This window comes from Maylandia zebra, linkage group LG23, assembly GCF_041146795.1.
Source record: "Maylandia zebra isolate NMK-2024a linkage group LG23, Mzebra_GT3a, whole genome shotgun sequence".
NCBI lineage: Eukaryota > Metazoa > Chordata > Actinopteri > Cichliformes > Cichlidae > Maylandia > Maylandia zebra.
The window spans coordinates 21,393,705-21,406,491 of NC_135188.1; positions in this window are offsets into that span (position 1 = coordinate 21,393,705).

Here is a 12,787-nt window from a genome sequence, read left to right on the forward strand (position 1 = left end):
CCTCGCACCCCCGGCGCGTCGAGCCAAGCCCAACACCTAAAACCAGCACCTCCGATCTGACGTTTGGGAGAGATTGGACATTGTGTTTTTGAGTGACAGCAGATTACTGCTTTTTGGCGAGTGATTCAAACTCTAAGTACCACCATAACCACCCCGTTTCACTGAACGTAAAAAGCTTCGCAATTTAACATCACAAAGGTCTTTCGATTCCACACACTGGAGATTGGTTCAATATGATGAAATCCCTTGGAGGAGTTCGTCAAAGAACGGTGCCTGGAAAGAGGGGAAAATGTTGCCAAAATTACACATTAATTTTAAAATGGCTGACTTCCTGTTGGATTTGGGATATTGCACCAAGAGACTTTTTTGTACATCTTGATATCTCCTATAAGCTTACCAGGTTTCAGAATCATACATAGAACACAGAGCAGGGGCTGTGGTTTTGAAATGTTGTAGGGGGCGCTGTGGAGCAATTTCGCGCTATTCAATGAAAATGATCACATGCCAACAAAGCCTTCATCCATTTGGAGGTGTGTGCCAAATTTCAAGCCTCTATAAACTTGCCAAGCCCCTCAAAAGCCACTTCATCTTTCATGTTGAACAGCGTTGCCACCAGGGTGCGCCGTTCAGTTTAAACTCACAATTTTTGCACTGAAGCATCACGAGGGACTGATGGTGATATTCACCGCTTTTGAGGTGGCCAAGATGAACCTGTGAAAATCAGTACAACAAAATTAAAGCCATGACATTTCCTGTTGCCACTAGGTGGCGCTGTCCGTATTTCCGACAATGGGCACATCAATCTGTTCAGGGCGGGTCTGACATCATGCCTGTAAAGTCTGGTACTGATCAGACTGGATTTCATTGAGTTATACTAATTTGTTTCTTCATGGCGTGACATCAAAGTTCGCCACGCCGCTGGGGTCACACCCTTTTGCGAAAAGTCACAGTTTTCACTGTACCCCAAGACCAACTCCTTAAGGCTTTCCTGGAGAAATTTGAGGCTGCAGATGTCACCCATCACTATACTGTACCCCAAAGTGTAAAACATGACATTTCCTGTTCCCACTAGGTGGCGCTGTCCTTGATGTCAAATATGGCAGTTGAAATATGTTCAGGGGTGGAGCCTTATCATATGTGTGCTCTTTGGTCCAGATCGGAACATGTATGACAGAATGAGAGGCAATAAGATTTTCATGGCGAGTCATCGAAATTCGCCATGGCGCCACGGCCTCATACTATTGTGAAAACTCAAAAGCTCCGCAATTTAACATGGCACAAGGGTGTAGTTGACACTGTCCAAATTTGAAGTTTATAGGACCAAATCCCAAGGAGGAGTTCGTTAAAGTACAAGGCATGGAAACGGTAAAATCAGACCCAAAATGTCACCTTCAATCCAAAATGGCGGACTTCCTGTTGGGTTTAGGACATTGCCATAATAGACTTTTTTGTTCGACTCTGAACGTTATATAGGTGTACCGACTTTCAAACATGTAGGTCATACCCATACCGGGGGCTCGCGTTTTTCATTTTTCTAGGTGGCGCTACTGAGCTAATTTTCCCTGGCCATGTCTGAGAACATTAAAATACGTAAATTTTCACCAGACCTGACGCGTGTGCAAAATTTCATGAGTTTTCGAGCATGTTTAGGCCCTCAAACGGCCAATTCATTTGCCGGAATAATAATAATAATAATAATAATAATTAAAGCTGCAAGCAGCGTTATGAGGGCCCTCGCACCCTGGCGTGTCGAGCCACGCCCAACACCTAAAACCAGCACGTCCGATGTGATGTCACATTGATGGAATTCATGCATTTAACCACCAGCTAACATTTCATCTTATTCAACCAGGATTATAGTCATGCCACTAGGTGGCGCTCTAACCATTATTGACAAATAGCATAACAAACATTTCCAAGCTCGAGTCTCATCACACCTGAGACCTTTGGGAGAGATTGGACATTGTGTTTTTTAGTGACAACAGATTACTGCTTTTTGCGAGTGATTGAAACTCTACGTGCCGCCATGACCACCCCGTTTCCCTGAACGGAAAAAGCTTCGCAATTTAACATCACAAAGGTCTTTAGATTCTACACACTGAAGAATGCTTCAATATGATGAAATCACTTGGAGGAGTTCGTCAAAGTATGAGGCCTGAAAAGGGGGGAAAATGTCATCAAAATTACACATTAATTTTAAAATGGCTGACTTCCTGTTGGATTTGGGATATTGCACCAAGAGACTTTTTTGTACATCTTGATATCTTACACAAGCTTACCAAGTGTCAGACTCATAGATTAAACACAGAGCAGGGGCTGTGGTTTTGAAATTTTGTAGGGGGCGCTGTGGAGCCATTTTGCGCTATTCAAGGAAAATGGTTACATAACAACAAAGCCTTCATCCATTTGGAGGTGTGTGCCAAATTTCAAGCCTCTATAAACTTGCCAAGACCCTCAAAAGCCACTGCATCTTTCATGTTGAACAGCGTTGCCACCAGGGTGCGCCGTTCAGTTTAAAGTCACAATTTTTGCACTGAAGCATCACGAGGGACTGATGGTGATATTCACCGCTTTTGAGGTGGCCAAGATGAACCTGTGAAAATCAGTACAATAAAATTAAAGCCATGACATTTCCTGTTGCCACTAGGTGGCGCTGTCCGTATTTCCGACAATGGGCACATCAATCTGTTCAGGGCGGGACTGACATCATGCCTGTAAAGTCTGGTACTGATCAGACTGGATTTCATTGAGTTATACTAATTTGTTTCTTCATGGCGTGACATCAACGTTCGCCACACCGCTGGGGTCACACCCTTTTGCGAAAAGTCACAGTTTTCACTGTACCCCAAGACCAACTCCTTAAGGCTTTCCTGGAGAAATTTGAGGCTGCAGATGTCACCCATCACTATACTGTACCCCAAAGTGTAAAACATGACATTTCCTGTTCCCACTAGGTGGCGCTGTCCTTGATGTCAAATATGGCAGTTGAAATATGTTCAGGGGTGGAGCCTTATCATATGTGTGCTCTTTGGTCCAGATCGGAACATGTATGACAGAATGAGAGGCAATAAGATTTTCATGGCGAGTCATCGAAATTCGCCATGGCGCCACGGCCTCATAGTATTGTGAAAACTCAAAAGCTCCGCAATTTAACATGGCACAAGGGTGTAGTTGACACTGTCCAAATTTGAAGTTTATAGGACCAAATCCCAAGGAGGAGTTCGTTAAAGTACAAGGCATGGAAACGGTAAAATCAGACCCAAAATGTCACCTTCAATCCAAAATGGCGGACTTCCTGTTGGGTTTAGGACATTGCCATAATAGACTTTTTTGTTCGACTCTGAACATTTTATAGGTGTACCGACTTTCAAACATGTAGGTCATACCCATACCGGGGGCTCGCGTTTTTCATTTTTCTAGGTGGCGCTACTGAGCTAATTTTCCCTGGCCATGTCTGAGAACATTAAAATACGTAAATTTTCACCAGACCTGACGCGTGTGCAAAATTTCATGAGTTTTTGAGCATGTTTAGGCCCTCAAACGGCCAATTCATTTGCCGGAATAATAATAATAATAATAATAATAATAATAATAATAATAATAATAATAATAAACAGAGCAATTACAATAGGGCCTTCGCACTGTCAGTGCTCGGGCCCTAATTAAAGCTGCAAGCAGCGTTATGAGGGCCCTCGCACCCCCGGCACGTCGAGCCACTGCCAACACCTCAAACCGGCACGTCCGATGTGATGTCACATTGATGGATTTCATGCTTTTAATCACCAGCTAACATTTCATCTTATTCAACCAGGATTATAGTCATGCCACTAGGTGGCGCTCTAACCATTATTGACAAATAGCATAACAAACATTTCCAAGCTCGAGTCTCATCACACCTGCGACCTTTGGGAGAGATTGGACATTGTGTTTTTTAGTGACAGCAGATTACTGCTTTTTGCGAGTGATTGAAACTCTACGTGCCGCCATGACCACCCCGTTTCCCTGAACGGAAAAAGCTTCGCAATTTAACATCACAAAGGTCTTTAGATTCTACACACTGAAGAATGCTTCAATATGATGAAATCCCTTGGAGGAGTTCGTCAAAGTATGAAGCCTGAAAAGAGGGGAAAATGTCATCAAAATTACACATTAATTTTAAAATGGCTGACTTCCTGTTGGATTTGGGATATTGCTCCAAGAGACTTTTTTGTACATCTTGATATCTTACACAAGCTTACCAAGTGTCAGACTCATAGATGAAACACAGAGCAGGAGCTGATGTTTTGAAATATTGTAGGGGGCGCTGTGGAGCCATTTTGCGCTATTCAAGGAAAATGGTTACATAACAACAATGCTTTCATCCATTTGGAGGTGTGTGCCAAATTTCAAGCCTCTATAAACTTTCCAAGCCCCTCAAAAGCCACTTCATCTTTCATGATGAACTGCGTTGCCACCAGGGTGCGCCGTTCAGTTTAAAGTCACAATTTTTGCACTGAAGCATCACGAGGGACTGATGGTGATATTCACCGCTTTTGAGGTGGCCACGATCAACCTGTGAAAATCAGTACAACAAAGTTAAAGCCATGACATTTCCTGTTGCCACTAGGTGGCGCTGTCCGTATTTCCGACAATGGGCATATCAATCTGTTCAGGGCGGGTCTGACATCATGCCTGTAAAGTCTGGTACTGATCAGACTGGATTTCATTGAGTTATACTAATTTGTTTCTTCATGGCGTGACATCAAAGTTCGCCATGCTGCTGGGGTCACACCCTTTCGTGAAAAGTCACAGTTTTCACTGTAACCCAAGACCAACTCCTTAAAGCTTTCCTGGAGAAATTTGAGGCTGCAGATGTCACCCATCACAATACTGTACCCCAAAGTGTAAAACATGACATTTCCTGTTCCCACTAGGTGGCGCTGTCCCTGGTGTCAAATATGGCAGTTGAAATATGTTCAGGGGTGGAGCCTTATCATATGTGTTCACTTTGGTCAAGGTCAGAAAATGTATGACAAAATGAGAGGCAATAAGATTTTCATGGCGAGTCATCGAAATTCGCCATGGCGCCACGGCCTCATAGTATTGTGAAAACTCAAAAGCTCCGCAATTTAACATGGCACAAGGGTGTAGTTGACACTGACCAAATATGAAGGTTATGAAATGAAACCCCAAGGAGGAGTTTGCAAAAGTTCGAGGCATGGAAATGGCAAAATTAGAGCCAAAATGTCACCTTCTCTTCCAAATGGCGGACTTCCTGTTGGGTTTGCGTCAATGGTCCCACTGACTTTTTTGTTCGTCTTGGCATGATACACATGTGTGCCAAATTTCATACATGTAGCTCAAACGATGTGGTCGTAGGGCTGCATTTAACAAGGCATAGGTGGCGCTCTAGAGCCATTTCCCAGTGCTCATATGTAAAACCATTAAAATACAAAATTTTTCACCAGACCTGGCATGTGTGCAAAATTTCATGAGTTTTTGAGCATGTTTAGGCCCTCAAAAAGGCCCTTGTTTCGCCTGAATAATAATAATAATAATAATAATAAGAAACGGAGCAGATACAATAGGGCCTTCGCACTGTCAGTGCTCGGGCCCTAATAATAATAATAATAATAATAAACAGAGCAATTACAATAGGGCCTTCGCACTGTCAGTGCTCGGGCCCTAATAATTAAAGCTGCAAGCAGCGTTATGAGGGCCCTCGCACCCCCGGCACGTCGAGCCACTGCCAACACCTCAAACCGGCACGTCCGATGTGATGTCACATTGATGGATTTCATGCTTTTAATCACCAGCTAACATTTCATCTTATTCAACCAGGATTATAGTCATGCCACTAGGTGGCGCTCTAACCATTATTTACAAATAGCATAACAAACATTTCCAAGCTCGAGTCTCATCACACCTGCGACCTTTGGGAGAGATTGGACATTGTGTTTTTTAGTGACAGCAGATTACTGCTTTTTGCGAGTCATTGAAACTCTACGTGCCGCCATGACCACCCCGTTTCCCTGAACGGAAAAAGCTTCGCAATTTAACATCACAAAGGTCTTTAGATTCTACACACTGAAGAATGCTTCAATATGATGAAATCCCTTGGAGGAGTTCGTCAAAGTATGAGGCCTGAAAAGGGGGGAAAATGTCATCAAAATTACACATTAATTTTAAAATGGCTGACTTCCTGTTGGATTTGGGATATTGCTCCAAGAGACTTTTTTGTACATCTTGATATCTCCTATAAGCCTACCAGGTTTCAGATTCATACATAAAACACAGAGCTGGGGCTGTGGTTTTGAAATTTTGTAGGGGGCGCTGTGGAGCCACTTTGGGATATTCAATGAAAATGATCACATGACAACAAAGCCTTCGTCACATTGGAGGTGTGTGCCAAATTTCAAGCCTCTATAAACTTTCCAAGCCCCTCAAAAGCCACTTCATCTTTCATGATGAACTGCGTTGCCACCAGGGTGCGCCGTTCAGTTTAAAGTCACAATTTTTGCACTGAAGCATCACGAGGGACTGATGGTGATATTCACCGCTTTTGAGGTGGCCACGATCAACCTGTGAAAATCAGTACAACAAAGTTAAAGCCATGACATTTCCTGTTGCCACTAGGTGGCGCTGTCCGTATTTCCGACAATGGGCATATCAATTTGTTCAGGGCGGGTCTGACATCATGCCTGTAAAGTCTGGTACTGATCAGACTGGATTTCATTGAGTTATACTAATTTGTTTCTTCATGGCGTGACATCAAAGTTCGCCATGCTGCTGGGGTCACACCCTTTCGTGAAAAGTCACAGTTTTCACTGTAACCCAAGACCAACTCCTTAAGGCTTTCCTGGAGAAATTTGAGGCTGCAGATGTCACCCATCACAATACTGTACCCCAAAGTGTAAAACATGACATTTCCTGTTCCCACTAGGTGGCGCTGTCCCTGGTGTCAAATATGGCAGTTGAAATATGTTCAGGGGTGGAGCCTTATCATATGTGTTCACTTTGGTCAAGGTCAGAAAATGTATGACAAAATGAGAGGCAATAAGATTTTCATGGCGAGTCATCGAAATTCGCCATGGCGCCACGGCCTCACCGTATTGTGAAAACTCAAAAGCTCCGCAATTTAACATGGCACAAGGGTGTAGTTGACACTGACCAAATATGAAGGTTATGAAATCAAACCCCAAGGAGGAGTTCGCAAAAGTTCGAGGCATGGAAATGGCAAAATTAGAGCCAAAATGTCACCTTCTCTTCCAAATGGCGGACTTCCTGTTGGGTTTGCGTCAATGGGCCCACTGACTTTTTTGTTCGTCTTGGCATGATACACATGTGTGCCAAATTTCATACATGTAGCTCAAACGATGTGGTCGTAGGGCTGCATTTAACAAGGCATAGGTGGCGCTGTAGAGCCATTTCCCAGTGCTCATATGTAAAACCATTAAAATACAAAATTTTTCACCAAACCTGGCATGTGTGCAAAATTTCATGAGTTTTTGAGCATGTTTAGGCCCTCAAAAAGGCCCTTGTTTCGCCTGAATAATAATAATAATAAGAAACGGAGCAGATACAATAGGGCCTTCGCACTGTCAGTGCTCGGGCCCTAATTAAAGCTGCAAGCAGCGTTATGAGGGCCCTCGCACCCCATCACGTCGAGCCACGCCCAACACCTACAACCAGCACCTCCGATCTGATGTCACATTGATGGAATTCATGCATTTAACCACCAGCTAACATTTCATCTCATTCAATCATCATTATAGTCGTCCCACTAGGTGGCGCTCTAACCATTACTGACAAATGGCATAACAAACATTTCCTAGCTCGAGTCTCATCACGCCTGCGACCTTTGGGAGAGTTTGGACATTTTGATTTTGAGTGACAGCAGATTACTGCTTTTTGGCGAGTGATTGAAACTCCACGTGCCGCCATGACAACCCCGTTTCCCTGAACGTAAAAAGCTTCGCAATTTAACATCACAAAGGTCTTTAGATTCCACACACTGGAGATCGGTCCAATCTGATGAAATCCCTTGGAGGAGTTCGTCAAAGAACGGTGCCTGGAAAGAGGGGAAAATGTTGCCAAAATTGCACATTAATTTTAAAATGGCTGACTTCCTGTTGTATTTGGGATATTGCTCCAAGAGACTTTTTTGTACATCTTGATATCTCCTATAAGCTTACCAGGTTTCAGACTCATACATAAAACACAGAGCCGGGGCTGTGGTTTTGAAATTTTGTAGGGGGCGCTGTGGAGCCATTTTGGAATATTCAATGAAAATGATCACATAACAACAAAGCCGTAAGCACATTGGAGGTGTGGGCCAAATTTCAAGACTTTTTAAACTTTCCAAGCCCCTCAAAAGCCACTTCATTTTTCATGGTGAACAGCGTTGCCACCAGGGTGCACCGTTCAGTATAAAGTCACAATTTTCGCACTGCAGCATCATGAAGGACTGACGGTGACATTCACCGCTTTTGAGGTATCCACAATCAACCTGTGAAAATCAGTACAACAAAGTGTAAGACATGACATTTCTTGTTCCCACTAGGTGGCGCTCTTCATATTCCTGACAATGGGCACGTCAATCTGTTCAGGGCGGGTCTGACATCATGCCTGTAAAGTCTGGTACTGATCAGACTGGATTTCATTGAGTTATACTAATTTGTTTCTTCATGGCGTGACATCAAAGTTCGCCATGCTGCTGGGGTCACACCCTTTCGCGAAAACTCACAGTTTTCACTGTAACCCAAGACCAACTCCTTAAGGCTTTCCTGGAGAAATTTGAGGCTGCAGATGTCACCCATCACAATACTGTACCCCAAAGTGTAAAACATGACATTTCCTGTTCCCACTAGGTGGCGCTGTCCCTGATGTCAAATATGGCAGTTGAAATATGTTCAGGGGTGGAGCCTTATCATATGTGTGCTGTTTGGTCCAGATCGGAACATGTATGACAGAATGAGAGGCAATAAGATTTTCATGGCGAGTCATCGAAATTCGCCATGGCGCCACGGCCTCATGGTATTGTGAAAACTCAAAAGCTCCGCAATTTAACATGGCACAAGGGTGTAGTTGACACTGTCCAAATTTCAAGTTTATAGGACCAAATCCCAAGGAGGAGTTCGTTAAAGTACAAGGCATGGAAACGGTAAAATCAGACCCAAAATGTCACCTTCAATCCAAAATGGCGGACTTCCTGTTGGGTTTAGGACATTGCCATAATAGACTTTTTTGTTCGACTCTGAACGTTATATAGGTGTACCGACTTTCAAACATGTAGGTCATACCCATACCGGGGGCTCGCGTTTTTCATTTTTCTAGGTGGCGCTACTGAGCTAATTTTCCCTGGCCATGTCTGAGAACATTAAAATACGTAAATTTTCACCAGACCTGACGCGTGTGCAAAATTTCATGAGTTTTCGAGCATGTTTAGGCCCTCAAACGGCCAATTCATTTGCCGGAATAATAATAATAATAATAATAATAATAATAATAATAATAATAATAAACAGAGCAATTACAATAGGGCCTTCGCACTGTCAGTGCTCGGGCCCTAATAATAATAAACAGAGCAATTACAATAGGGCCTTCGCACTGTCAGTGCTCGGGCCCTAATAATAATAATAATAATTAAAGCTGCAAGCAGCGTTATGAGGGCCCTCGCACCCCCGGCGCGTCGAGCCACGCCCAACACCTGCAACCAGCACGTCCGATGTGATGTCACATTGATGGAATTCATGCATTTAACCACCAGCTAACATTTCATCTCATTGAACCATGATTAGAGTCGTCCCAATAGGTGGCGCTCTAACTATTACCGACAAATGGCATACCAAACATTTCCGAGCTCGAGTCTCATCACACCTGAGACGTTTGGGAGAGATTGGACATTGTGTTTTTGAGTGACAGCAGATTACTGCTTTTTGGAGAGTGATTCAAACTCCACGTGCCGCCATGACCACCCCGTTTCCCTGAACGTGAAAACCTTCGCAATTTAACATCACAAAGGTCTTTAGATTCCAAACACTGGAGATTGGTTCAATATGATGAAATCCCTTGGAGGAGTTCGTCAAAGAACAATGCCTGGAAAGAGGGGAAAATGTCGCCAAAATTACACATTAATTTTAAAATGGCTGACTTCCTGTTGGATTTGGGATATTGCTCCAGGAGACTTTTTTGTACATCTTGATATCTCCTATAAGCTTACCAGGTTTCAGACTCATACATAAAACACAGAGCTGGGGCTGATGTTTTGAAATTTTGTAGGGGGCGCTGTGGAGCCATTTTGCGCTATTCAATGAAAATGATCACATAACAACAAAGCCTTATGCACATTGGAGGTGTGCGCCAAATTTCAAGACTTTTTAAACTTTCCAAGCCCCTTAAAAGCCACTTCATTTTTCATGGTGAACAGCGTTGCCACCAGGGTGCGCCGTTCAGTTTAAAGTCACAATTTTTGCACTGCAGCATCAAGAAGGACTGATGGTGATATTCATCGCTTTTGAGGTGGCCACAATGAACCTGTGAAAATCAGTACAACAAAGTGTAAGCCATGACATTTCCTGTTCCCACTAGGTGGCGCTCTTCATATTCCTGACAATGGGCACATCAATCTGTTCAGGGTGGGTCTGACATCACGCCTGTAATGTCTGGTACTGATCAGACTGGATTTCATTGAGTTATACTAATTTGTTTCTTCATGGCGAGACATGAAAGTTCGCCATGCTGCTGGGGTCACACCCTTTCGCGAAAAGTCACAGTTTTCACTGTAACCCAAGACCAACTCCTTAAGGCTTTCCTGGAGAAATATGAGGCTGCAGATGTCACCCATCACTATACTGTACCCCAAAGTGTAAAACATGACATTTCCTGTTCCCACTAGGTGGCGCTGTCCCTTATGTCAAATATGGCAGTTGAAATATGTTCAGGGGTGGAGCCTTATCATATGTGTGCTCTTTGGTCAAGGTCAGAAAATGTATGACAAAATGAGAGGCAATAAGATTTTGATGGCGAGTCATCGAAATTCGCCATGGCGCCACGGCCTCATAGTATTGTGAAAACTCAAAAGCTCCGCAATTTAACATGGCACAAGGGTATAGTTGACACTGTCCAAATTTGAAGCTTATACGACCAAATCCCAAGGAGGAGTTCGTTAAAGTACAAGGCATGGAAACGGTAAAATCAGAGCCAAAATGTCACCTTCACTCCAAAATGGCGGACTTCCTGTTGGGTTTAGGACATTGCCATAATAGACTTTTTTGTTCGACTCTGAACGTTATATAGGTGTACCGACTTTCAAACTTATAGGTCATACCCATACCGGGGGCTCGCGTTTTTCATTTTTCTAGGTGGCGCTACTGAGCTAATTTTCCCTGGCCATGTCTGAGAACATTAAAATACGTAAATTTTCACCAGACCTGACGCGTGTGCAAAATTTCATGAGTTTTCGAGCATGTTTAGGCCCTCAAACGGCCAATTCATTTGCCGAAATAATAATAATAATAATAAACAGAGCAATTACAATAGGGCCTTCGCACTGTCAGTGCTCGGGCCCTAATAATAAACAGAGCAATTACAATAGGGCCTTCGCACTATCAGTGCTCGGGCCCTAATAATAAACAGAGCAATTACAATAGGGCCTTCGCACTGTCAGTGCTCGGGCCCTAATAATAATAATAATAATAATAATAATAAGAAGAAGAAGAAACGGAGCAGATACAATAGGGCCTTCGCACTCTCGGTGCTCGGGCCCTAAAAATAGTATTTTGACTCTTGTCTTTATATAATCACCACCCAATAGCCCCAAAACTTTCTTTAAAGATCTCTTTGACTTTGTATTTATGCAGGACACTTCAGTGTAATACTGAATTATAATTTGGACACAACTAGTCAAACTAGATACAAAACACATATAAACAGACACTTAAACTTGACACTTGAGGAAATGGGACTAGTGGATGTCTGGAGATTACTGCACCATTCACAAAGGGATTACATAAATTACTCAATTCCGCACTCAGTGCGCACCTGGATTGATTTTTTTTTTTATTATTCAAAAGGAAGAATGTCACAGAGTGTTAGACTGTAAAATTGGGGTAGCAGATGTCTCGGATCATAAAGCAATTTTTCTGACAATTCAGTTGGACTCACTTCCAAGGAACACAGCTTGGCACCTTCATGTAGGGCTTCTCCATAACGAAACCATTACAAATTATGTTAAATGAGAAATAGATACATTCATTAAAGAGAATAACAACGGAGAAGTGAATCCTCTAATTCTTTGGATTCAATGAAAGCCGTTCTGCAGGGAAGCTTGATAGCAAAAGCCTCTTTTGTTTATATAAAAAAAAAACAAAAAAAACAATATGACAAAAAACTGAAAAGAGTTGGAACAAATTTTCAGGACTAAAAAGGACCTCATAATACAGAAACAATTTTTAGAGGTTAAAATACAAATAGAAAATGTATTGAATCAGAAAGTGGAAAGAAAGGCAAGATATTTGAAACAAAATTACTACGAACTGGGCCCTAAATCCACCAAATTATTAGTTGCGAAAACGGCAGATAGATACAGCAATACACAAAATTAGAAACTCCTTAACTCAAGAGTTGGAAACTGAACCAGAAGAAATAGATAACAATTACTACCAGAAACTCTATCTGCAAGAAGGAACTGTAGATGTACAATCAATAAGAAATTTTTTTGTACTCACTAGATCTACCCAGCATCGGGAAAAACCGAAACGAAGTACTTACTAAGGAAATCACAATAGAAGAACTGAACAAGGCAATC